At 41.7% G+C, this 27,412-nt stretch overlaps 1 protein-coding gene and 1 pseudogene across 4 annotated transcripts in view; one reads left to right on the top strand and one right to left on the bottom strand.

Moving 5' to 3' along the window:
* Window positions 1-27,412, bottom strand: part of ADD3 (adducin 3) — a 111,049-nt gene that overhangs the window by 60,420 nt on the left and 23,217 nt on the right. The window lies entirely within an intron of this gene.
* On the top strand, window positions 18,308-18,868 carry LOC148043649 (homeobox protein Hox-B5 pseudogene; annotated as a pseudogene).

The raw sequence follows: 27,412 nt of genomic DNA, 5'->3' as shown, positions 1-27,412 counted from the left end.
TTCCTACTTAGATAATTTTGTACATCAGTCCAATGTCAAGAAAAAAGCACATCCTTCTTCAGGCCAGACTAAACAGTTATTCAAACAAGATTAAACAATTTAGAGCAAACATAAGTTAGGGCATACTGGGGAGAGAAACTGCAAAAATGGGAAGAAAACCTGCAAAGGCACAAGAGGCAGGAATGGAGGAGAAAGTTATGGTATGCTGGGGGAGAAACTGTGGAGATAGTGAGAACCCACCGTGCCCCATTTTGGGCCTAAAAGCCTCCTGTACCAACCTGGAAGCCAAAACAGGGGCGGGGGTGGGAAGGGCCCATACACAGGGGGGGACTCATGTGCAGGGAATATGTGCGTGGAGCTCATGCCTAGCGGATGCTCGCATTGCATTTTGGGGATTGGGGGCATGCGCACATGCATATACATACATGTGCTTGTACTTTGGGCACTTGGCATCAAAAAGGTTAACCATCACTGCTATAGGATATCACTATTTTTTCTTTTTTTTCCTTCAACTTTTTTCTTTTTTTCTTTTTACTTAGAATGTTTTTTCTTTTATTTTAAGAAGCATAGAGGCATCCTTTACATTCAATGTTGCTTTGATATCTTGCATTGTATCTTGCTATCTACACTCTCTTATCAACAGTTAAAAATGAATATTGTCAACATGAAATACCATAAATAATCTGCTGTTTCAACAATGCTGCTGTTTTTATTTTCCCTTTCTGCTGTTGAATTCAATATGAGTTGATATATTTTATTCAGATAATAACCATGCCTAGTAAACTAAATTTAGAAAGTTGGCTATTTCTTTTTTTTTTAATAAATGTTTTTTAATTTTAGTTTAAAACAGGTACAGCATCTTTCTTTACATCTGTAGAAAATGTATCAATCAATTACAGATAAGTTTTGGTACATCTCCTCCACAGTCAACCAACATAACTCATATTAACTCAAGCATTATTATATATCCATTTTCATTTAACTGTAATTATTATTTAGAGATATTGATAAAAGTAATAATCTTGAACAATACCTGCCCACACCGGTGGGAAAGGAAAAAAAAAAAGGACAAATAAAAGATAAAAATTAGAATAAAAAATAAAAAATAAAAATAATACAAAAAAAAACAAAAACGACAAGAGACAAGGCAGGAAAACAAAACACAGGTATCTATTATGAAAAAAAAAGAAGTATATCAACTGGTTACAACATGCTTTGGTGCTTCTCTTCCATTAACTCATATTAATTCAAATATCTTAACTCGAATATTTACCATATCAACATCATTATACCTCCAGTTTTAATTACCTATGGTTATTTAAACATCCTTCATCCTTAGCTATGCTAAAGAATTAATCCATAACACATGCTGACAATTCATTTACTTATTTGTAAAATCCTCTATTATCATCAAATCCTCATATCCTATTTTATCTGGACATCCATAATATTTAATTATATCATATATCATAACATTTTCCCAGTATTGATTAACATTTGATTGTATGTATTTTATTTAGTTTTTTAATAGTGATAATTATTGTAGTTAATACTCTTTATGTATAATCTAAAGATGTTTTCTCATATCCAATTGTTAGTTATCATGTCAACTCCACATTATATACATTACTATCAATATCAATTATTATTCAACTATATCTGTTACAAGAAAAAGCAATTAGGTTTAACTAGTTTTCAATTGTATTCTTCAATCTATCAGCCAGTTCCAAATTATATATATTACTATCCATATCAGTCATTATTCAGCTATATCTATTACACATTAAGGTAATCAGATTTAGCTAATTTTAAATTACGTTCTTCCATCTGTCAGCCAGTGTCTCTCCAATAGCAAGATCTTCTCAAGCCAATTGCCACGCGTTGGATACATTTACCAAATGTTTTCATAAGCAAATCCAGACAAAGATATTTTGGCACCTTTGGACTCTGAATGTCAGTGATGAAATAATAATGTTGTCCTGGGCTTGTAAAATTTTCCAAATTAACTTTAATTCTCAAGGGTGGATTTTCCATTCCTCCTGCACTCTGTCTCTTTAAATGAGTCTTCTTTATAGCTCCCCCCCTCCTTTCTTCCTCTGAGATAGACCAGACACCATTTCTCACATTTTCCATTTGTATTTCAGGAACATTTAAACATTCAACGATCTCAGTTTTTACTTCATATTTTAAAATCAGATGATCCAATTTTCTTTCCAGCCTTTGATAAGAGTCAAAGAGTCCTCTACATGCGGAAAAAAGAATCTGAAATGAAATCTTAGAGGTATTTTGGGACGCCATGATGTGTCGCAGTTAAAAATTGCAAGCTCTTTTTTTTTTCCACAGACTTCTAAGTCTCTTAGTCTCTAACAGGCTGTGCAATCTTATCTGATCGTAAACAGAGCCAAGTAATAAAGTAATAAAAATGTCGAATCGTGACGGGCTAATTAGTAGAAAATAAATTTTACGATCCACTTAGGGAGATTCAGAGGGGGGAGGATGTCGAGGAGTTTCTTGAAGCATTTAAGAAGTAAAGTAACCACCAGTCATAAATCCATTAAAAAAAAGCCAATTCGCCGCTAAATTTTCCTGTTCTTTGGTTTCAGTTAGCTTAAGTTTTTAACGCGAACAGTCTCTCTTGAATGATAAAATCAGCTTACCAGATGACATCACTTCTACCATTCTTAGGGGCAACCTGCAGTTTCAGTTAGCACGCAGCTAATCCAAAAAGGAATTGGCACGAGGAGTTAATACCCCCCCCCCAGAGACTTGCGGGTGTCTCTGAGGTCCTGGGTCTCTCCTCACCTTCACTGTCGTCTACGGGACAGCTAGAGTTCAAAGAACCCGTCCAAAAATCCTTCGGTATAGAGGAATTTCAGGAGTAGCCTGAAACTCCATCTTCTCACTGCTAAGCCCCGCCTTCTTTTCAACTTTTTTCTTTGCTTACACATTTTGTTTCTACTTTCTTGATTTCTTTTTTCTTATTTTTCTTAATTTGTGTTTGTTTCTATATTGTTTAAAAATTTAATAAAATTATACATATTAAAAAAAGAAAAAACAATGCCCTTAATACCACCATACAATATGTTTCTTCAATAAAATCAAGTCTGTACATTAGTCTATTTTTCTTTTTTCTCAGAATAATTTTCCTATCAACATAAAGGTTTGTGTGCTTCAAATAATTTTTTAAAAAATACAAATTCCAAATATACCCTTTCGTATATTAAAAAACTACATTATCTGTAATTGACCGTGAAAGAAAAATATTAATGCAAAGAAATATGAAGGGGTTTTAAAAAGAAAATCATGTACATAATTATTTCTTCTTATTACTTACATTTTAACTCCATTTCTAAATTTGTATACAACTATAGACCATGGTGGTCTCAATGCTATTTGTTCAGCCCAGAGTCGTTGAGAGTTTGACAGCAAACAATTAATGGTTACATACTATAATGTCATATCCAAACTTTTATTATTATTGTTTTCAGTCATTCATGTTGTTCAAGAAATAGCAAAAGCTCTTATGTCACATTCAAAATTAATAGTTTAGCTTCATAGTTTTTTATACCTACAAACTAGTACTGCTTCACTTTGGAAATAGCTTCATGGATGTTCATAATAATCCTTACAGCAAGACTAGTAAGCATAACGATTCTACAATACAATAAAATTAAGGAAGAATTGGAGCTGAGAAAATAGCTTGTTGAAGGGCATTTGGTGGATTTATCATAAAGCTTTTAAACTGGGATGTTCTCAGTTCACAGTTCAACCATATTTTAATTTCTTAATAATATACCCATTTTGTTAAATTCTGCCTCTACTGCAGTGGTTCCCAAAGTGGGCGCTAAGAGGCAAGGGGGGCAGCAGGGGGGTGCTAAGAGGCAAGGGGGGCAGCAGGGGGGTGCTAAGAGGCAAAGGGGTGCAGGGGGGTGCTAAGAGGCAAGAGAGGCGGCAGGGGGGTGCTAAGAGACAAGGGAGGTGGCAGAGGAGTGCTGGAGGTGGCCCCCTTGCAGGACGCAATTCTGCCTGGGGCTCTGTTGGCCGCCAGTTATCTGAGCACTTCCGGCAGGCGTGAAATTCAGTCTAACATCCCAAAGACTGCAAGGATTTTTCACTCGCTTGCTTGCTCACTCAGGAGGCATATAAGCATGTCAGGCCGGGGGGGGGGGCAAAGGGGGGCAGAGAAAGAAGAGAAGAGCCTTTTGCCTGCATTTCTCTTCTGATACGACTCTGCGTGTGCTGTGCATGGAGAAGAGATGCGGGACTGAACAGGGGTGTCCTTGGGCCTGCATTTCAGGGATTGGGAATTGGCACTGCATTATGCAAGGAGTCCGATATCACTGCACAAGAGCGCTCGCCTGCCTGCCTCTTTTGCGCTTTTATGAATGGCTTTACTTCTGACTCCCTTTCCAGGGTTGCGCTGTGAGCCGCTTCCATGAGGATGTGCCTGTGCAACGGAGCCACACCCCCAATCCCTCTTGCACCCGCTTCACACGGATGCACCACTCTCGCCTGCCTCTACCCCTCCCACCTTAGAAATGCAACACAGGTAAACATGCGGCATGGGGAGAGAGAGAATAGCCCCCCTCTGCCTCCTCCCTCCATTCAGAGAGGTGGCCTTAAAAAGCAAGGAGCGGGAGGAAGGGCACTTGGAGTGGTTTCTCAAACTTTGAGTTGCAAAGTAATCTCATTGAAGGCTGAAATATAGGAGAGATTGTGGAAAAGGGATAAGCATTTCCAACATATACTGTTTTTAAAAAAAGTAAATAAAAATGTAGTCTAATTACTGTGTAAAATTGGATCTTGTCACATACAGGAAAAAGCAAAGCAAAGCAAAGCAAAGCAAAATTATGATAGAACAACGTCCCATATTAGAAGAAAATGCTGTCTAAATGTTCCCAGTATGCCAAACAAGATGTTTTATAACCAAATGGAGTCAAAACTGCAGTTTTTTTAAATGGAGTCAAAACTGCAGTTTTTTTTAACCAAATGGAGTCAAAACTGCAGTTTTTTTGCCCTTCCTATCTTGATATTTATGCACAGTGAGACCTTTGTCACAGATAAACCTGGATAATGGCATCACTCTTATGTTGTATAAGTATACATGAGCTGCAAGGCTTGTATTTTGCCATAGTATCATCCACAGCTCCATAAGTACTACTAGGGTTTTGACCAGCTGCTGGGCACCAATATATTGAGGAATACGGAAAGACTGATCACGTGGGGCAGTCTAATGAGCATTTCTGAAATGGCAGATACCACAGAACAAAGTCTTCTTCCTTCTCTACCCCCACCCTGTTATTTTGAAAAAAACAAAAGGCAGCAGCATGTGTGTGTGAACGATCAGGCATGTACTGTATTACACAGAATTTACTGAACAGTGAAGTAGTTACTAAATTTTACGGCGTTTACTAAGTTACTAGTTACTAAGGTTCTTGATAAATGACTGGATCATGTTCAACAATTTTGTTGAATTAACATTAACTAAAAAGGTTTTTAAATTGGATTTTGAATAAATGGGCAATTGTTAGTGTTGAATTTTACTGTTACTATTTTCCTTCCATCGTGCAAACCACCCAGTCACATGACCCCCAGCCATGCCCACAGAACCGGTAGTAAAAATTTTGAATTCCACCACTGGGTGGAGGGCACTGAGGATCAGTTTGTAGCACCAAGGCGGCGGTGGACTGAAAAAGTTTGGGAACCACTGCTCTACTGCATAATTTTACAGTGAAGCAGGAATAGCTGAGACAATAAAAACAGCTATACAGAACTGATTATGATCCAGGACTATGGATTGTGAATATGAACATATAGTAATTCTTCCACTCTCTTTAAAATATCTGAAAGAAAATTGAAAACATGCTCTCAATGCTCCCTGTATCATTCTAGAAACTGGCAGAGCTTGGCACAATTCATAAAGGGTAAGTTTGAAATAACATTCAAGATACTATCAATATAGGCAGATCTATACCAGGATTGAAATTCAGCAGGTTCTGGAGAACCAGTAGTGGAAATTTTGAGTAGTTTGGAGAACCAGCAAATACTACCTCTGGCTGGCCTGAGAGTGAGGTGGGAATGGGGATTTTGCAGTATCCTTGCCATGCCCACCAAGCCACACCCACAGAACTGGTAGTAAAAAAAATTTGAATTTCACCACTGGTCCATACCCTATTTTTTCATGACATTTTATATTTTTGGAAGCTTAAAAAGGAAGATCTTGTTATCTGAATGTTACACTTCAATGGGACGATATGGAATTCCAACTTCCCTACTGTGTCTGTATACATTACAAGCTGCCTCAGTAGCATCTATAAGCATTTTCACAGAAATAAAACTTAAAAACTTTAAAAGCATTCTTTAGGAATGCACAAAAATATACATTGAATTTATATTAACTATCTAATTAAAGGACAGATCAAACCACTGTTAAAGTCACAATTGATTCATTACAGCACACGTCTTATTGTCTGGATTACACTTTCTCTTTCATATGTCATTGCTAATAATAGAAAACCTCTTACAAACTAGACCGTTTGATCTTAAGTGGGAAACTGAACACTCTCCTAAAACATTAAAAAAAACTATAGATTAGTCTTTCTAGAAATAGAGAGCAAGAACATTAAAGCAAGCAAAAAGTAAGATCTGAGCATCTTTATTTAGTCATGATTACTCTTAAGCTGAAGAATTGATAGACATTTTGTAGATTTATGAAAAAGGAAATATATATTTATAGGTTAAATAAAATACAAGATCTCTTAAGAATTCTACTGCTATTGTATGTTCTCTTTTCATATGTATTGATAAACTTGAATGTATACAGATCTACAAGCATATGTAGGACCAAAAGGACTAAAAAGATGTGAGTCGAAGCACAATACAGGTAGTCCTTGACCTACAACAACTCATTTAATGACAGTTCGAAGTTGTAATGGCACTGAAAAAAATTGATTTATAACCATTTTTCATATTTACAACTGCTACAACATTCCCATGATTAAAATTATGATGCTTGGCATCAGATGGTTGCATGTCTTGGGGATCCTTTGGTGATCTTTTGAGAAAATCAATGGGAAAGCTTAAGAACCATTTTATAAACTTAACAACTGCAATTATTTTCTTAATAAATGTGGCAAGAAAGGTCATAAAAATAGAGCAAAACTCATATAACAACTGTCTCACTCAGCAATAGAAATTTTGGCCTCAACTGTGGTCATAGGTCAAGGACTATCTGCACAAAGTGAGAAAATAGAAAATAATTACCTAAAGCACATATTTAGGCTGTGTACTGAATCCAGTAACATCACCAAAAGAATTACACTCAGAATTAGGATAATTTGTCTTCAACTCTATGGAGCATTTTTGACAGCCCAGAGTAATCAATAAAAAATCTGGATCAGCGGGGAGTGGCTGAGGCAGCTGGCATGGATATTGATGCCAGTGGAAGATGGGTTCAGTAGTTGGTGTGGGCTCGGTTGGAGTGGGGGGGATCCTTCGTTGTGGCTCCCTCCGGTATCACCGCCGCTGCCTTGGCCACCGTACTGTGTCATTTGGCCATTTGGCCCCTCCTCTTATGACACTATGGACTGGGTCAACCAAGTGCGGTCCTGGCGACGGATATCAGTGCGGCTGACGTGGACGGAGCTTAGCTGTTGGAGTTGTTGAAGTTGTTGGAGCAGCCGCTGCTGCCCTCACCGCCGCCATCACTGGCCACTTCACCACCTCGCAATTTATCATCTGCTGTGATTTTGACATCTGGCCATTACTCCTACATATTGTCCTTAACACCAACCATTGCTATGATGGACATAAGCTTCCCGCTACCCCCTTGAACATGCACCCCCCTGTGGATATGTCATCTCCTCATTCTATCTCCCCGTGATGTCATCCCGTTTGGTTGATGCCAAACTCTCCTCTATGTTATACTGCAACAGAACTTTACTCCCTTCGGGAACTCCCCCTTTCCCGGGGATAGCCTTCTTGCCTATCAAGATGCTTCCTTAATGACGGATCTTGGGATCCCGAGAGGTGGCATACAAAGAAGAGACTTCTTAGGAGTTTCTTTTAGGCGTTTTTAAATCAAATTTTAAGGGGGAAGTTGATTTAGATGGCTCAGACAGGCTGGGGGGGGGGAGTCTGCCAGGGCACAGGCCAGAGCTAACTAATGGGCGCAGGTCAGGAGTGCTGGGAAGGGTTGGGATTCTGGGGGAGACATTAAGCCACTACATTGGGGGGTTTACCATCTGTACTGTTTGTGGGAGAGGCAGATATGGTGGGGGCCGAGGGCCAAATTATGTTTGGGGGACATAGGTTCGCTGTTTAAGAGCGATCACGCATTCCGACCCTCATCACCCTTTTCTCACCACCGGGTGCTCGGGATTACAGGACCCTGGTCTCCGGCTGGTGCTGCTTAACGCCAGGTCCATGGTACATAAGGCTCCCCTCATTTACAATCTCATACAAGAGGGTAGAGCGGACCTGCCGTGCATTACGAAGACCTGGTTGGGCCAAGAGGAGGGGGTGTTCCCCTTAATGAATTATGCCCACCAGGCTTCCGGGTGTTTCACCAGTCAAGAACCCAAGGCAGGGGCGGGGTGGCGGTGGTTATTAGGGAAAGTCTCAGACCTCAGGAGGTCACTGTGTCTCAGATAGGCGGGTGTGAGTCCCTTTTTGTGAAATGGGGCTTTGGAGTCCAGGTGGACCTTTTTGTTATGTACCTGTCTCCCTGCTACATTTCATTGGCCCTGCCGGAGCTGCTGAATGTGTTAGACGGATTGGCAGTTGATTTCCCCAGGCTGATGATCCTGGGGGATTTCAATCTGCCTTCCATTGGCGAGACATCAGAGTCAGCTTGGGAGTTCATGGCTTCCATGACGGCTATGGACCTAACTCAGTTAATTCAAGACCCCACCCATAACAGGGGACACACGCTCGACCTGATTTTTGTCTCTGGGCAGTGGATGAATGATGTAGATTTAGGCATATTTCTATCTAACTCTTGTCATAGTCTGATAATTTCCTCATCAGGCTTGACTTCCATACTGCTACCCATCACTGCAGGGAGGCGGAACTGACTAGATGGTTCCACTCCAGGCGCCTGATGGACCCTGAAAGGTTTCTGATGGAGCTTGGGACTTTTCCTGAATCGCTTGCTCACAGCTCAACCGAAGCCCTAGTGGAAGCCTGGGATAGGGCAGTCACTGGGGCCTTGGATCGCATTGTGCCTTTGTGGCCTTTGTGGCCTCTGACCTGGTGTCAATCCTGGATAGCTCCCTGGTTTACCGAAGAGCTCCAGGAGATGAAATACCGGAAAAGACGTCTAGAGAGTGGTTGGAGGGCCAGCCGGTCCGAATCTGATCGCACACTAGTAAGAATTCATATTAAATCCTACTTAGTGGAGATAAAAGCGGCAAAATGGCAACATTTTTCCGCTCTTATCGTGTCCGCAGAAAACTGCCCAGCCGCCCCGTTTAGGGTGAACCGTTCCTTACTTAACTGAGGAACTGGGAAAGACCCCTTGCAGGGTAGGGCTGAAGAATTTGTTCAGTATCTGCAGGATAAAATCGCTCAGATCTGGACACGCTTGGACTCTGACTGGGTAGATTTGGGTGAGTCGATGCGGATGAATCTTGTGGAGACTATCTGGGATGAATTTGACCCTGTGACCCCCGAGGGCATATACAGGATTATGAGGAGACTCAGTGCTGCCATTTGTGTGCTGGACCCGTGTCCCTCTTGGTTAGTTTCAGCTTCCCGGGAGGTGACACGAGGCTGGCTCCAGGTGATTACCAACGCTTCATTGAGAGAGGGGTTCTTTAGCACTGCCTTGATGGAGGCGGTGGTGAGGCCCCTCTTTAAGAAGCCTTCCCTGGACCCAGCTTCTTTAGCCAACTATCGTCCGGTCTCCAACCTTCGCTTTGTAGCGAAGGTTGTCGAGAGTGTGGTAGCACATTAGCTTCCCCAGTACCTGGAGGAAGCTACCTACCTGGATCTGTTTCAGTCGGGTTTCAGGCCCGGGTACAGCATGGAGACGGCATTGGTCGCATTGGTTGATTATCTCTGGCAGGCCTGGGACAGGGGCTGCTCCTCTGTCCTGGTCCTATTAGGCCTCTTGGCGGCTTTCAATACCTTCGACCATGGTATCCCACTGCGACGATTCAGGGGGTTGGGAGTGGGGGGCACCGTTTTACAGTGGTTCTCCTACCTGTCGGATCGGTCGCAGTTCGTGTTGACTGGAGGACAGGGATCGACCCCGAGGCACGACACTTGGGGTCGGTTCTCTCACCCCTCCTGTTCAACATATATATGAAACTGCTGGGCGAGATTCATCCGTGGTTTTGGGGTACAGTATCATCAATATGCTGATGATAGTCCAACTTTTCATCTCTACCCCAAGCCACCCAAACGATGCCCTCAACGTGATGTCCCGATGCCTGGAGGCTGTGCGGATCTGGATGGGGAGGAACAGGCTCAAGCTCAATCCCTCCAAGACTGTGGCTGTGGTTTCCGTCATCCCGATTTGTGCATCTTGTTCCATCTTTGATGATCAGGAGAGAAATTTTAGCCCCCTCAGAGAGGGCCCGCAATCTGGGAGTCCTCCTGCATATGCGGCTTAGTTTAGAAGAACATCTGACGGTCGTGACCGGGGGGAGGGGGGGGCTTTTAGCAGGTTCGCCTGGTATGTCAGTTGCGCCCCTTTCTGGATCGGGATGCTCTGTGCACAGTCACTCATGCCCTCATCCTTTCTCGCCTGGACTACTGCAACGCTCCCTCATGGGGCTGCCCTTGAAGAACACACAGAGACTTCAGCTGGTCCAGAATGCAGCCATGCAGGTTATCATGGGGAGTACCTAGGTGCTCCCATGTTACACCCCTTTTAGGCGGCCTGCACTGGTTGCTGGTTGTTTTCCGGGTGCGATTCAAGGTACTAATTATTACCTTTAAAGCGCTCCATGGCTTAGGCCATGTGAGACCACCTCCTGCCACCACTAGCCTTCCACTGCCCAGTCAGATCCCACAGAGTTGGCCTCCATAGGGTGCCGTCGGCCAGACAGTGTCGGCTAGCGACCTCCAGGGGGAGAGCCTTCTCTGTGGGAGCGCCTTCCCTCTGGAATGAGCTGCCCCCCAGAGCTTCGAATAATCCCTGACCTCCGGTCCTTCCGACGCGCCCTAAAAAGTTGGCTTTTCCAGCAAGCCACCCTGGCCTGAACAGAATAAATTAATGATTAATTTAATTGTTAATTTTAATCTAATTTTTAAAATTGTATTGTTAATATTAATTGGGTTTGTTTTTGGATTCTTTATTTAATTTCCTTTTTAACTTTTGTAATATTTTTTTTTAATGTTGTAGGCTGCCCTGAGTCCTTTGGGAGAAGGGCGGCATATAAATCCAATAAACAAACAAACAAAAAATCCCTCCCCACAACCCCTTCCCCCAAATCCATAGGAAAATGGTTATTTTCTTATAGCCATTGCATTACCAAAATAGGCAATATCATTCACAGTGTGAATTCTAATGCAAAAGTTTTGTACCTCTGATATGTTTGTCATTGGAACAGATTAGTTACTAATGTTGTATCTGTGAATATAGAGGCATAAAAGAAATAGTTTATTTGGGTATGGACGTTATAAGGAATGTCTTATATAGTTGATCTATCAATTATGACATAGCCTGTTTAGAACATCAGGCAGTGTGTTGTTTTAGGTAACCATTGCGATAACATCACTTACTACTGAAAACATGTTTTGACTTGTTGGTCAAAATGTTCAGGATGATTTTGAGAAACCAAATGAAATAAAGCAAAATAAGATATTAATAGAGGAATTAGCAAACAGTATCAAGGAAACTTATTAGGGCTGTGGGAAAGGAAACGGTCCATATAAGTTTCCACAAACTTTTGCAGGTTATTATAACTGAATGTATTAAAATAATAGAAACCAGTGTACATAGGCAGTTTTGAGCATTTGCAGATTCTTTTTAAGCAGTCTGAATTTGGATTGGAGACTCTTTGCCTTGCCTTGAATTGAGAAAGAGTGTCATCTTTATCCTGACCATTATCAGTTGAGCATTTCTTATCCTGGAACAAACACTCCTACTTATCAGAGAAAGCAGATGAAACATGGCATAGCAACACTGAAAGCAACAGTTACTGCTCTGCTGTTTAGCAGAATGGTTTATGTGCATGGTGATGGTGGTGGCTGCTTTTCCCATTAGGTAGGCGATGAAATCCCTTTCACTGTTTTGGAAAATAAATGTAAATGACTTCAGCTGTCATAGCTGAGAGGAAGTAAATTTAACCTTTTTCTTGATTACAACATTGTTCTAGTGATATATGTAATAGTTATACACTTATAAGATCCTTAGATCACTTTATAATGCCTTGGTAAGGCCACATTTGGAATACTGCATTCAGTTTTGGTCGCCATAATGTAGAAAAGATGTGGAGACTCTAGTTCTCAACCTGTAGGTTGCGATCCCTTTGGGGGTCGAACGACCTTTTCACAGGGGGCGCCTAAGACCATCGGAAAACACATATTTTCGATGGTCTTAGGAACCGAGAAAACTGCGTGCCAGTGTTTGGAGCCAGGGGAGCAGCGGTGGCGGCGGGGCTGCTTGCAAAAGGGAGGGGCTACCTGACAGGAGCGGCAGCACGAGGACAGCTGACACCAGCCAATTGTGACACAAGAGGCATTGGCGGTCGGATCGGACGGCTGCACTTGACAAGGGAAGGGGGGAGAATGGAGCACCGGCAAGGCAGCACCCTGAGAGGTGGCCGAGCTGGGCTCAGTCTCCCAGTGGCGAGGGGAGGGGACGCTGGGAAGAAAGAGCCGAAAACCGAGGTGGGAAGGATGGCGATGATGTCCCTTCAGTCAACAGTTGCCGCCTCCTTGGACACTCGGAAGTTCACACAGGTGCTCTGCAGTAGCTGGCTCCAGATGTTCAGGTTTTCCCTTTTCTGTAAAAACTTCTCTCCATTCACAAGGAGACCCGCCTTCATTTGCTTCCTGCAATATCTATGAATGAATGAGTGGTTGGAAAACTTGGGAGTGAGGGGATTCCAGGAGTTTAGGGGTGGAGGGGGAAAAGGTAGCCATTACAAAACATCTTCCTGCAGCCGCTTTGGAAAAAAAATAAAGCACTAAATCTTTTTAGTTTTAAGTTTTAAGCTTCCATACTTAGAATAGAATGAAATGGAATAGGAAAATGGAATGGAATGGGAATAGGAAAATGGAATGGGAATGGAAATAGGAATAGGATGGGATAGAATAGAATAGAATGAAATAGGAATAGAATGTAATAGAAATGTTTCTTGGTGAAGTGTGATAAGACACACAAGGAATTTGTCTCCAGTGCACCAAATCACAGTGTACATATAAACAGCAAATAATAGGTCATAATAATAGTTACAATCATTAGTTACAAACAGCAATTGATAAATCATAAATAACAAGTAGGACAAGATGGAAAGTAGGAGTGGGATATCCAACCTAGTACTGTATTTCTCTTTGGCCATTTTTTTTAACTGTCTTTTTTCTCCATTTTATTTTTATTTTGTTACCAACTGAAATGTTTCATGGACATTTTGTAACAAGGTTAGGGGTTATATTATATATATATATATATTATTTTCATTAGCAAACCATTATACATATTGTTTTTGTGATTAATCACTAAGCTTTAATTATGTTCAATTTGTAATAATGAAAATACATCCTGCATATCAGATATTTACATTATGATTCGTAACAGTAGCAAAATTACAGTAATGAAGTAGCAATGAAAATAATTTTATGGTTGGGGTCACCACAACATGAGGAACTGTATTAAAGGGTCGCGGCATTGGGAAGGTTGAGAACTGCTGCTCTAAAAAGAGTGCAGAGAAGAGCAACAAAGATGATTAGGGGACTCGAGGATAAAACATATGAGGAACTGTTTCTGGAACTAGGTATGTCTAGTTTAATGAAAAGAAGGACTAGGGGAGACATGATAGCAGTATTCCAATATCTCAGGGGTTGCCACAAAAAAGAGGGAGTCAAACTATTCTCCAAGGCACCTGAGGGTAGAACAAGAAGCAATGGGTGGAAACTAATCAAGGAGAAGCAATTTAGAACTGAAGAGAAATTTCCTGACAATTAGAACAACAGTGGAACAGCTTGCCTCCAGAAGTTGTGAATGCCCCAACAGTGGAAGTCTTTAAGATGATGTTGGATAGCCATTTGTCTGAAACGGTACAGGGTTTTCTGCCTAGGCAGGGGGTTGGACTAGAAAAGCTCCAAGGTCCCTTCCAACTCTGCTATTGTATTGTATTGTATTAAACTTTGAGGTTGCTCAAAACTATTGCCTCTTGCAGAAATGAAGGGTATTCACTAATGGCTATTAAGCTGTTCCTTAAAAGAAACTAAATCAGGGTGGATTTTATTTAAATCATGATTTAAATCAGTAGTAAAAAGGCTTGATTTAAATCATAATTTTTAAAGAGCAACTGTCATCTCTGTCCCAGAGCAGCTCCTCCTCTAACCCACTGTTGATTCACCAACAATCCCAATATTGCAGAATGTACAGCCTCATGTTACATTACTAAGCTCCATTTCATGCTGAATAAACTAAATTATTAATGTATCTTAAATAGAAAATCATCTTTAGGCACATTTTTTACTCCAAAAGCATTTTATTAAAATAAATTTGATAAAAATTTTAAAAATCCAATTTAAATTTTAAATTAAATAAATCCATTTCTTTAATTTTTAAAAAAATAATAATCAACTTTTATCCACCCTGAACTAAATGTACATTGTGCTTAGGTGACTTAATCCAAGCTAGATAAACCAGATTCAAGTTCATTCTTGGTACATAAGCTCATTTAGTGACAGTAGGATTTCAGTTCAACTGTTTTCAGAATTCTGTTTCAAAATTGTTTGGGCATGCTGTGATTTGGTGCATGTTTGGTCTTAGTGCATGCTGGAGTTTGGGCATAGTTTTGCTTGGCACCTGTCCCAGTCGAGAAAAGGCAGAACAGCAAAGTTTTGATAACAAAAGGAATTAAAATTACACAGAAATAATATTGCAGAGAAGTATGAACCTTGTTTTTATGTTTCCTCCATTTATTAGAAAGTTACATAGTGTTTTCATTTGTTAGGTTAAAGGAAGCTATTAAAGGAAGCACACTATCAGTTGTTAGTTTTATGTCAATCAAAAATGTAGAAACCGGCTTTTATGTTAATATTTTTTTCTGAGCACTGTCTTAATAATGAAAATAATACTGTATTCTTGAGTTGGTTTTCTTTATCTTTTGGAGCCTAGCATGGTCATATTCTATTTATCAACTCTAAAACTAGCCCATTTTTTAGCTTTTAAGATGTCGTTTCTTGTCATTTTTTCTTCTTATCTGATTCACATTTCTAAGGACAGAGTGTGCTGGTTTTGTTTTAAATCACCTTGTTGCTTTATTTATACTAAGTGACACATTTTTCCTTAGAATACTGAAAAGGAAATACGTATTTTCTTAGCAAAATGCCTCATGTCTAAAGCTTGATTCAGAATTCAAAATGATTCTGGAGCCCCTACCGTCATACTATATTTTGCAAGAGAATGTACTCTACACATTAATGAATTTTAGGCTTCCTGTAATTTTTCTAAGTACTTTTGAAAATTGCTTCAAAGTTATGAAGCTAAAAGCAATTGCTGAAACACTTATTTTTTTGTACCATTTTTTAGTCATTAGTTTATAAAGCTTCATTCAGTTTCTCTATTATTGTCAAAAGTTATTGTTGCATTAAAATTACTCTCTCAAAAGGCATAATACTGAAAATTGCATAAACATATTTGGTCCTTTTTTGAATTAATAAGAACAAGTGACTAGTCCAGCCTTTCTAAACCTCGTACCATTAATTAGACTACTTATATCATCATTCTCAAACAATGGTCATTGTATTTAAATAAGATACTATTTATAACTTAACACATCTGAAAAGCACTGACTTAAGGAAGGCTAAAGGGTAGTTTGTGCGTATAATTACTTTTAACATTGTGTGACAGAAGCAGATGCATCATCCAAGCTGCATTTGTATTTTGTAGCATTTATCACAGAATAATAGAATGATAGTGTTGAAAGGGACCACAAAGATCTTCTAATCCAATCCTCTGCAGGATGCAGGAAACCATTTAACCATCTATGAGAGGTGGCTATCCAGCTTCTTAGAAACTTCCAGAGGTAAAAAACCCACAAACTTCATAGGTAGTACTGTACAGCTTAGAACTATTCTTTGATTCTAATTTTTGAGCCACAAAAAATAGTTCATGATCATCTTCCTGTAGCTTCCCTTATGTACTTGGACACGGTTATAAAGTATCCGATAAGTCATCTTCAGAGTGAACATACTAAGGTTTCATCAACCTGTCCTCAAATTCTTGTATTATCTTTGTTTTCTCCTCTGAACTTTCTCCATCCACTCAATAATCGTTTGGAAATGGGGTTCCCAGAATTGTACACAATTTTATCTCAAAGAGGAGAGGAATAATAACTACCTGAGTCTTCCATAGTCAGTCTTCTGATGCAAACTTCAACTATATTAACCATTGTATAATTGCCTAACCCTGCTGACGCATATTTTGATTACATACCCAAATTTTCTCCAGTGCTTCAAAGTCTATTTTGTATGTGTGCCCTGTATTTTTTATCCCTAAATATCTTTGGAACAGCCTCCCACCTCAAATCTGAGGGATTCCCTATCCTTTTAGCCTTCTGGAGTGCTGGCTCTTCCCCCAAACACTGGGATAGAATGGGGATTATAATAAGGTGACCAGATTTTCAGATTGGTAAAGAGGGACATCTTTGACCGGGTGGGGGAGGGGGGGCTTGATTAAAAAATTTATACGGAGCAACAAAAATTTTCATACAACGCAAAAATAGTATTGTAATATTTTTTTTATTTCAACATAACTACAATTTACAAATATAAATTGTAACTGTTGCCAAACATCAAAATTTTGATCACGTGACCATGAGGATGCTGCAATGGTCGCTAAGTGTGAAAATGGTCGCTAAGTGTGAAAAATGGTCATCAGTCACTTTTTTCAATGCTATTGTAACTTTGGTCACTAAGCCCATTATACCACCTTTCTTGCCACAGTTCTTAAGTGAATAATGCAGCTGATAAGTTAGTAACATAAGTGATCTGTGATAAGAGCCTGGAGGAAACACTTTGTGGCTTTGAGGTGGATAGAAGCTACTTGAGATCGACCAATCAATCAGTCTCAAGACGTGGAGACTCTGGAAAGAGTGCAGAGAAAAGCAAGAAAGATGATTAGGGGACCAGAGGATAAAATATATGAAGAACAGTTGCAGGAATTGTGGATTTCTAGTCTATAGAAAAGAAGATCTAGGAGTGACATGATGGCAGTCTTCCAATATTTGAGGGGCTGCCCAAAGAAGAAGGGGTCAACCTATTCTCCAAAGCCCCTGAAGGACAAGAAGCAATTGATGGAAACTAACCAGGGAGAGAAGCAACCTAGAACTAAGGAGAAATTTCCTGACAGTGAGGACAATTAACCAGTGGAACGGCTTCCCTCCAGAAGTTGTGGGTGATCCATCACAAGAGGTTTTGAAAAAGATAATGTACAACAGTTTGCCTGAAATGGTATCAGGTCTCCTGCTTGAGCAGGGGGTTGGACTAGATGACCTCCAGCTCTGGTATTCTGCATTCTTCTCTAAGAAAGACAACAGGGGCTGGAAAGTCCATTTAGTGGCTTGCAATGGCCATTGCAACCATCAATCCACAATGTCGGTGTTGCAACTGTTGACCAGGGCTCTGGTCAAATCAGAATTGAGCTGGAGGGGACCTTGGAGGTCTTCTAGTCCTTCCCCCCCTCAAGCAGGAGGTCCTATCCATTTTAGACAAGTGGCTGTCCAGTGCCTTTTCTTAAAATTTGCTGACCGACGCTGCGGCTGAGCTGAAGCCGGCAAAGCCCAGCACCCCTGCCTGCCCAGCTGAGGTGTTCCTAGTGGAGAAGGGGGAGGGGGAGGCACCGCCGTGGCGCCTCCCCCTCCTCCCCCTCCGCTAGAACACACTTCAGCTGGGCAGGCAACTTAACGATTCCCAGATCGTCATTATTTGTAACTATAGAGCATGAATTGCCTCTTGAGGTCATCCGTGAGAATTTACGACTGGTCAACAAAAGCACGTGATTCCCAAACGCACCCCCCCATCCACCCATATTTGGCCTCATAGCAAAAATGAAGTACAACTCATTAATACATCGTAAATTCTCAAGCATGGGGGCCACCACAAACCCCACAAATCAAGCCCTCCAAGATACAAACCCACATGAGTTATTACTTTGTACATTTGTTCTCAGGACGCTACCCTAATGCCCCAAACTATCAGCTGTTAAATTATGGGGCCGGCAGATCCATGGATGGATCCTATAGAGATCCAGGCAACATGCACGCTGGCTCTTACGGGGAATACAAATACAATGGAATGGATCTGAGTATCAGCGGATCAGCCACCACCACCTCCTCCTCCTCCTCCAGCCAATTTGGAGCGGTTGGGGAGAGCTCTCGTGTCTTTTCTGCCCAGGCAGCGCTCGAAAGCAAGTTAAGAGAGGCGTTCAGCTGCTCCTTGTCCTGTCCCGAATCCCTCCCTTGCACAAGCAGCACCAGTAGTGGCAGCGTCAACGAAAGCCATGGAGGCAAGACAGCCAGGTCCTCCCACACCAGTAGCTTCTGTCGGCGCAGTTAGCGTCAACGCGTTTGCTGAAATAGACGAAACCAGCGTGTCTTCGCGAACCGAAGAGAACGGTTCTCAAGCCAACAATGGCGCCCAAGTTCAGACAGAGCCGAACGCCACCTCCACGCCGGCCGCATAAAGCCTGCCTCCTTCTTGTCTCCCACCCCCCTTCCCAACGGGACAAGAAGGTGGAGGGCTGGTCTTGCAAACGGGGATCAGCGCACTCGCCGCCTCCCCCTCCCCCGGGAGGAGCTCTGCAGAGGGACAGACGAATGGAGGGGGAGATCGCCCCTTCCTCCTCTGAGCCCCCAAACTCCGTCTTCCCTGGCCTGCACCCCTGCGCCCAGGTTCCTTTGGGTTTGGGGGTAATCCGAATGGGTGGAGCGGGGGATCCCCGGGGCGGAGGCCTCCCGGTGCAACGGTCTTACGCAGCTCCGGAGCGAACCTTCGCCATCCCCGCCCAGGATTGCAAGGCTGGAGACCTTGGCAGCAGCCACCCCCACCCCCAGCCGGCCAACCCTCGCTCGTACTATGAGCGACGGGACCCGCGCAGTTCCTCTCCTCCCCGGCGCTGTCCTGTGGGTGTGTGAGCGCTGGGTGCGAGCGCTGAATGGCCGGCCGGCCCGGAAGGCTGCCGGCAGGGCTCGACCACCATTCAGCGAAACATGTTTCGTTGAATGGCGGCCGAGGGGCACGCTAAACTGCCGGCATGACTTTGAAGTGCCGGCTTGCTTGCCTTCCGCACGGGCCAACGTGGAAGGCAAGCAAGCCAGCACTTCAAAGTCACGCTGGCACTTTAGCGTGCCCCTTGGCCGCCATTCAGCGAAACATGTTTCGCTGAATGGAGGCCGAGTTCTAAACTGCCGGCATGACTTTGAAGTGCTGGCTTACCTTCTGCGTGGGCTGACATGGAAGGCAAGCCAGTACTTCAAAGTCATGCTGGCACTTTAGCATGCCCCTTGGCCGCCATTCAGCGAAACATGTTTCGCTGAATGGCAGCCGAGTTCTAAACTGCCGGCATGACTTTGAAGTGCTGGCTTGCCTTCCGCGCAGGCCGATGTGGAAGGCAAGCCAGCACTTCAAAGTCATGCTGACACTTTAGCGTGGCGGCAGGCAGGGCTGGAGCGAGCGAGCGTGCTCCGTCCCGGTGGGTGCATGAGCGGAGCACTTTTCCAGCGCTCCTGTGCCTGGAGAGCTCCGTCTGCATATGAGTCTGGGATCCGCCGCTTGCGCTCCCTTGCTCCGCCCGCCACCCACCATCCCTATCTAGGGGCTCCTCCAGCAGAAGTAGCAGAGTCGCGTCGAGCGCCGCTCTGCCTTCCTCTGTGCTCTTCCCGCCCGCCCGGGGCGAGTCAGCTGCAGTGCAGCGGGTGGCAATCCCACCACCATCCGCCCGCTCACTCGCCCCGCCCGTCACTTACTCTGAGTTCGGAGAAGAAGCGGCGGCCCCAGGTGGCTCTTTCCGCGGAGGCTTTCCCACGGCTTGTCCGGAAGTGGGGCTGGAAAGTCGAGCTTGCTCCCCCGCCCATCCGCCTGCTCACTCGCTATGCTACCCCGCTCATGCGAGAGGCAGCAGATGGGCGGGGGAGTGAGTCGAAGGCGCCAAAATTAAGCGGGATCTTTTGGGAATGGCACGGGACGCGGGAAAAATTATGAGAAGACGTTCCTGTCCCGCCAAATGCGGGATGTCTAGTCACCTTAGATTATAAGTATAATCTTTATTGTCATTGTACTTAAATACAACGAAATTGATTGAGCTGCAAGGATAATTGCTCTACTACTCTTATTTTTGAGGGTTTGTTTTATTAATTATTGTGAGGTGTCTAATGTATCATATAAGATAGGCAGTGATAGAAGTACTGTAAATAAAGAAATAATTTTTACTTTTTGTGTCATATGCAATCAGCCAGCTAATTATTAAAATAATTTAAAATAGTGACTTCAAGACTGATCCATACAGTTCCGGGGGAGGAGCCTGTCGCCGACGGGAGCTCAACGGAGCTCCTCTCAGAGTTCTGGTCTGTATATCTTATAAGATCTATAGATATCTCCCCTTTCTGGCAGAAAGGGGCAGGGAGAAGTTCAGTCGTTAGGATCTCTTTGTAATTCACAGCTTTTTCCCCCCGCTGTGAACGGAGAAGAGGTTCAACAATAGCTGAGCTTTTACTCCAGCCAGTTCTTCTCAGCTGCTTTTTTTTTTGCAGCCCTAGGCAGGTTGCCCCCCCCTCAGGACAAAGCTAAGCTATTTAAAATCAATCCGAGCGGGGACCATTCCTGAGAAATCTCTTCTATTATTATTCAAAATACCAGCTTCAATTTTGTAAAAGGCTTCTTTGTCTAGCTGCGTCACAAGATGGCGATTTTATAGCTTCTGCGTTTGATGTGACGTACTCAATCAGCCCTACTCTCCTGAAGACTTCTCCGTATCAACTGTTAAAAGATTACAAATAGTATCCCATCTAAAACTGAGGGGAGCAGAGACTTTGTTTGTTGGCTTGTTTGTTTGCTCGTTTTTTATTTTTTTATTTTTTTAGAATGGCTCCCAAATCGAAGCAGAAGCGCTTCCTTAATAACACATCTCAAGAAATTGCTATAAAGTCGCTGCCCTTGCCTCCTACGCCCTCTACTGGAGACTTGTTAACGCAAGAATTTCTTTTTGAAACCCTTAAAAATTTCAGACAGGAAATCAATCAACTTATATCGGATTTATATGATAAATTTGATGCCAAAATTGCTCAAACAAAGGAGGATATGATCGGAATTATGACAGTTATGACAGACTATATTGCTGGAATGGAGGATAAATTGGAACTTTTGGAAGAAACTAATTCTAATTTGACATCTAAAATTCAAACGTTACAACAGGAAATTGAAAATGCTCAAAAACAACTTGTCATGATAAATTATAATAAGACTGCGTTTGCAATAAGAGTTAGAGGACTGCGTGAAAAGGAACAGGAGAATTTGAAACAGACCTTTTTTGAGGCTCTTAGTCGTTCGGTGGGAAGTCCGGGATTTAACTTTGATTGGCAGATTCAAAAAATTTACCGCCAGAACTCGTGTGTAGCAAAACAGCGACAGCTTCCGAGGGATATAATTATATATTTCACCACAAGGGAATCCAGAAATGCGATAATACAGAAGCTTTACAATAAGAGGCTGAGAATTGATGGGCAGGACTTGATTGTTTTTAAAGAAATACCATCTCAAATATTAAGAGCAAGGAGAGACTACACTTTCTTAACTGAAGAACTCAGAAATTCTCAAATACAATATAAATGGGAAGTCCCATCTGGTATTACAGTCACATTTGAGAATCAAAAACATCGTCTTAATTCTGTTTGTGAAGCCCGAGATTTTTATTACAAGATTCTGAAGGCGGGACTTCCTGATTCATCCGGACCTGGAGAGAGACAAGGAGAAGGAGAAGACAAGCAGCGGGACACGTGGCTACAAGGCGGAGGGCGTTGCTTTCCTCTTCCGGAAGGGCAGAAGAGTAAAGAATAAAGATCCAGCGATGCTTTTAAAATACTTTTTAAATTTTTAGTTTGAATAAAATTTCATGATTTCTGTCTGGTATAAAATGGTAAAGCTGTATATCGATGAAGAGATATTGAGACTGAAAGAAACGCTGCTGATTTTGGACATATATTGTATATAAGATTCGTTTGAACTCTAATTTAAATTGCGCATGAATTATCTTTCCAGGCGAGGAGAGCGGAGATCGTGATTTTCTTGAGTTGTGGTTTGGGATGAACGGAGTTGGGAGGTGCGGGGGAGATGGAAGGGTAGTGAAAGTTCAATTAGATTACTTTGAGTCAGAATGTAAGCTGATTTTTGTATGAATTGCTATTTGAATATAAGGTTAAGAAAGATTAGTCGGAGAGTCTCCAGGAAGGTGGAGTAAATATGAGAGGAGTAATGGATGAGGATAAAATATATATGTGGACACGGGTAAAGGCAGGGTGGAAGGTATAAAATTTATATGTGGATGTGGGTAAGGGCAGGATGGGAGGTGTTGGAAATGAAAAATGAAAGAAGTACTTGAGTCTAATGGCTTTATAGAAAGGTTTGGATATTTGGATAAAAAAGAGATAAATTAAAGGTTTGGATATATAGATAAAGTAATAAGGCCCTTAGTTGGAGAATTCCATTTGACTACTTACTTGGTTCCAATATAGTTTGAAATCCTGCAAGTAATAAAATAACTGAAATTAGGAATGAGGTACATTGTTTAAGATTTAAAGATGATGGGAAGCTGTGTTAATGTAGTGGGTTTATTGATTTTTCTTGTTTTTCCTTTTTTGTGTGTGTGTCTTGTTTTTCTTTTTATTTTTTTTTTACTATTTCTCTTTTTTTGTTTTTCCTTTATCTTTTATCTTTTAACTTTAAAGTTAGTTGGTTTTAATATACTCCAGTGCTTGATAAAGAATTATGCCGGGTATGGGACCTGGGAAGTCGTAAGGGGGTTAGGGAGGGGGGTCTATCGGGGGGGAGGGGGGAGGGTGGAAATACAGTTTCAATTTTCAGAACAATAAGAATGCACTTGTATACTGTTGCTCTCTTTTCTTTTTTTTCTTTTTCTCTTTTATTTTCTCTTTTTTATTATTTTTCTTAATTTTAGTGCAAAATATAAACTGAATAGATTAATGAATTGTAGAGATACACCAAAGTGAGGAGTAGAGGGAAAGAAGAGGGAGAAGTAAAGAGGGAGTGAGAGGGGAATGTAAGGAGGGTGAGATGGAGGGAAGGGGAGATGTCTGAGGGGGAAGGGAAGTAGAAGAGGGGAATGTTGGAGGGGAGAAATGAAAGTTGGAGGGGGAGAAGAAAGGGTGTATGGGGGATTGAAGTGTTATGTTGGTTTTTCATGGTGGATTTTTTTTTTCTATGCACAGTATATAAGTGATTGTATAAAATGAAAATGAAATAAAACAGTTTTAAAGTAAGACTGATCCATACACATCACAGTTCTAACTTCATTAGTTCTCATTCCAAAATATGGTTAGCCAGCCAATTGTAATCCACCTTACTATACTGCTAGCCAAACCAAACTTTAGTAAATTGTTAATGATGTGAAACCTTATCAAAGTTTGCTGAAATCAAATTATATGATTTATATAGAATACACTTGTATTAAAAAATAAAATACACCGTAGTTTCAGCGAGATGTATTATTTTGTGATTAGAATGTCTCCAGAAATATTGATCTCAGAGAGCATCAGGGACCGCCTAAATTCACATTGCTGCATCACAGTTGTGAGCTCTGCTTCACGAAACCCTCAGAAGAGCAGAATCAACCTAAGCCAGAGATGTTATATACAACATCTTTCTAAGAAAACACTTTTTATAATTGGCAAATTTTTTTAAAAAACTGCTTATACAGGTCTTGAAGATACAATTGTATATTGTTATACAAACTGTGCAGCTAAAGACAGGGCAGCAATATAGTACATTTTCCATAAAATCTACAGCTATATTTCTTAATGATTTGTCAAATTACAACAATAAATTGGTTTTGGTGACTGGTGAACAGAATATACAATAAGACAGTTATTGTAAGTCACATTTTAAATGGCTCTGATTCACCAAAGGAACCAATTCAGAATCAAGTTATACATTCACAACATTAGAACAGTGATTCTCAGTATAGTTGTATGACATGTGGCATAACAAACTATGACGATAGTTTTTCAAAATAGCTGGGTCCAGGGAAGGCTTCTTGAGGAGGGGGTCTTACCACTGCTTCCTTTAATGGTTGTGTGAAAAACCCCTCCTACAAAGATGCATTGGTAATCATCTGGAGCCAGCCTCGTGTCACCTCTCTGCTGGTCGAAACCAGCCAGGCACGGGTCCAGTAAACAGGTGGAGGCACTCATCGCTCCCATGGCCTTGTCCACTTCCTCAGGGGTGACAAATTCAAACTCATCCCAAAAAATCTGATTAAGACTAGCCCTCGGCATCTCGGCTGGTACTGCCCAAGCGGAGTCCAGGTCTGTCCAAATCTGAGTGATTTTATCCGACAGAAACTGAACGTCTTCATCCAAGGACCGTCGGAGCTGAAAGGCCACCACTTTCTCAACAACCTTCCCAACAAAGGTGAGGTTGGAGACTGGATGGTAGTTGTTCAAAATGGCTGGATCCAGAGATGGCTTCTTCAGGAGGGGTCTCACCACCACTGTCTTCAATGGCGGAGGAAAGAAGCCCTCCCGAAGGGAGGCATTCACCATCGCCTGGATCCAGCCCCGCGTCACCTCCTTGCTATTCGCGACCAGCCAGGAGGGGCACGGGTCCAGTGCACATGTGGCGGCACTCACCGCTCCCATGGCCTTGTCCACTTCATCAGGAGTAACAAGTTGAAAGTCAGTCCAGAGATGTCGCTCAAGACCCTCCCCCGGTACCCCGGCTGGCTCTGCGCAATTGGAGTCCAGGTCCGTCCGAAGCCGAGCAACTTTGTCCGCGAGGAACTGGACATACTCCTCCGCTCTACCTCGTAAGGGATTATCCACAACCCTCCCATTCAGGAGGGAGCGGGTTACCCTAAACAAGGCGGCAGGGTGCGACTCAGCGGGCGCAATCAGAGCGGCAATATAGGTGTTCTTAGCTGTCCGTATTGCCGAAAGGTATGCTCCGATGCAAGCTTTTAATAGTGCTCGGTCTGACTCGGATTTACTGGACCGCCAGTGGCGCTCTAGGCGTCTCTTTTGGCACTTCATCTCCTGGAGGTCCTCGGTAAACCAAGGAGCCCTCCTGGATCCACTGCCTCGGATCGGCTGTAAAGGCGCAATCCGGTGGAGAGCCTCTACCATCTGCCCTGGACCACCAGAGTCCATAGGTGAGCACCCCAGTCGAAGAGGCTGGCGTCTGTAGTTATAATCAGGTGCTCCGGTTCCCTGAAGCAACTGCCCTTCAGAAGGGCCTCTGACTGCCACCATCTGAGAGAATGGAGGACCTTTGGATGGACCCGAATCACCCGTCTGGAGTTGCTGGCCTTGCGATAATTCTTCATTATCTGAATAAATACAATCATTCACACTATAAATACTTATTGTATAATTACTTTTGCTTGTTGCTAAGCAAACAAAATAGGAGAAGCAACAGAATGCAACAAATCTGTTTCCAGCACCAGGAAAATAAAGATATCAATTTCAGGTCAATTCGTCTTACACCCTGCACTAGAATTCAGGTAAAGGTTTCAGTTACCATTATTTTAATGGAAATTCAGGATAAAATTTTGCACCAATACAAAGAGTAAAAAATTCAAAATATGCCAGTTTTAATGTTTAAATATTTTAGCTTTCTATATCCATGGGAATATCAATTTGAAATCAGCCACAACTGAACCAAAGTACAAATTACAACTGGAGAAAGGTTTTGAACAACTTGGAGCCTTGTAAAGAATGCTGTTTCTTTAACATTATGAAGAGATATTTTATGCAAGGCCATGTGTATGGCAAACACTTTTTTCATATTCTTTCCACAGCCTAAAATTTATATAGATATAATGAAACTTCAATTGCCGTTCTAAACATCCCTAGAAATAAACCAGTGTGATTCTGATACTTTGTATGTAGGAATGAACATGATGTACTTTCCAGCTGGTCTCTAGATTAGAGATCCTGTCTTGCTGAGCTTTCATTACAAAATTATTAGTCCTATAAAATCTATTAATGTAAGTGTAACTATGTCACTATATTGTGAAAATGAGAGTCTGGTTTAGTGTATAAAATAAAAAGAATTATTATTTTTCAACTATTATAAATATAATAGAGGCATCTAGCCAAACTTTGTTTTTTAAAAATAATGTAATTATTTTTGTAGCAAAACTGCAAAAGCACTTTCTAGAATACTGCCAAGCTAACAATGAAAAATCATAAGAAATTTTATAATATACTGAACCACAGCACTTAAAAACTATTGTCAATACTATGGGATTCACAATGACATTTATCATTGTCCCACCTGTTATGGAAAGGAGCAAATAAGGTTTGATGCTTTTTATATCGGGGTGGGGGAAATCCCACTGTATACAATGGCATTGCCTAATGTTTTTTATATTTGTAAGTTTATATGACCTGCTACAGAAAGACACATTTTTCCCAATGGAAGGAAAATCCAATACTGATAATGGTTGAAACCTAAATTTGGAAAGGCTGGAATCACCCAGAAAAAGAAGAAATTATTTCAATTATTCTCTTGAAATTGCATTTTAATTTTCTTCTAGTTGTTAGAGCCTTCCAATTTTTTTTTTTTGCATATCTAGTAAATTCAGGCACCAAATTTGTGTCAACCTTCCAAGTAAACCATGCAGGAAACATGACAAGATTAGCTAATATAAGGCTACATTAACAAAATCTAACAAGTCTGAAAGTTCCAAATCTACCACTGGCTCTTTTTACTGCTTGATAACTTAGGGGAGATTATTTCTAACTTTCTTTATTTTCCCATTACTGACCTGTAAGCTCCTACCCCTTATATCTGATCATTCCCTAGTGTGACAGTTGGTGCCCATGGAGGGCAAGGGGGTAAATTTCTCAGAGTGGATCCAGGGCCAGGGAAGCCTCAAGACTGGAGATACTTGGCCCTTGACTTTGGTTTCAGTTTCCAAGGAAAAGGGAAGTAGTTTTTTCTAACCCTATAGTTGCCTTGTAAGATGAGCTGCCTGATGTAGAGGAGTTATCAAATA

This window comes from Thamnophis sirtalis, unplaced genomic scaffold (genome assembly GCF_051295495.1).
Source record: "Thamnophis sirtalis isolate CommonGarterSnake01/CBP01778 unplaced genomic scaffold, rThaSir2_p1.2 scaffold_11, whole genome shotgun sequence".
Lineage (NCBI taxonomy): Eukaryota > Metazoa > Chordata > Lepidosauria > Squamata > Natricidae > Thamnophis > Thamnophis sirtalis.
The sequence above is the reverse complement of the archived record's forward strand: the minus strand, read 5'-3'. Positions and strand labels throughout refer to the sequence as shown.